Genomic DNA, 1,147 nt, shown 5'->3' with positions numbered 1-1,147 from the left:
CATGATAGCAGTGTTGGAAAAAGTACCCAAACATTATACTTTAGTAAAAATACCTTAATAGAAAATTACTCGAGTGAAAGTCACCAAGTAAAATACTACTTGAATAATGGTCTAAAAGTATTTGGTTTTAAATATACTTCAGTATCAAAAGTAAAATTAGGAATCATTTCTAATTCCTTATATTAAGCAAACCAGACGGCACCATTTTCTTGTTTTAGTTTACGGATAGTCGGACACACTCCAACACTCAGACATCGTTTACAAATGAAGCATGTGTGTTTAGTGAGTCCGCCAGATCAGAGGCAGTAGGGACGACCAGGGATGTTCTTTTGATAAGTGCGTGAATTGGACAATTTTCCTGTATTGAGTAAAAAGTAGGTTATTTTCTTTAGGAATGTATTGAAGTAAATGTATTAAAAAATATAAATAGTAAAGTACAAATACCCCAAAAAACTACTTACAGTAAGTAGTACTTTAAAGTATTTTTACTTAAGTACTTTACACCACTGATGATAGCTGAAAACACAGGGCCGTAGACCATAAGTGCACATTGAATAGAGAAATGTAAAGGTTGATCCCTCAGGCTTTGTTGTTGGTTCAACGACATGCCTACAAGTGTCTGTCCACCTTGATTATTTCATCTGAACTACATGCACAAAATTATGCTTTGATTCTATTATTGAATGAAGATGAGTTATTAAGAGAGAAAAAACTATGTTGATGAAATGGTAGCTATAAGTGATAGCTAAAATCTAAGGGACCAGTTCTGAGTGTCTTTTGACCAATCAGACTAGCTCTGAAAAAGATCTGATGTTAAAAGATCTAATGTGATTGGTCAAGAAAACATTTGGTGGAGAGAAACAAAACAGAATTCGGCTGCCTGTGTAAACGCAGCCATTGACAGTGACAGGGTTGGGGTCAGTAAGGACTTTTGGGGAGAACTGTGACCCTAATCCTAACTGGAGAAGAGAGAAGTAGGTCAATGGATTGGTTTGATACCCAGGTTGGTTCATTTCAGCCATCAGCTTGGCATCCTAATTCCAATGTCTTGTTTATGTTGATTAACATGTAGTTAATCCAAGGCATTTGTGTTTAATAACCATGATTAGTGTATTGTATACTTACAGATACAATGTCATGGTAATAA

This window comes from Salmo trutta, chromosome 4 (assembly GCF_901001165.1).
Source record: "Salmo trutta chromosome 4, fSalTru1.1, whole genome shotgun sequence".
Taxonomy (NCBI): Eukaryota; Metazoa; Chordata; class Actinopteri; order Salmoniformes; family Salmonidae; genus Salmo; species Salmo trutta.
The sequence above is the reverse complement of the archived record's forward strand: the minus strand, read 5'-3'. Positions refer to the sequence as shown.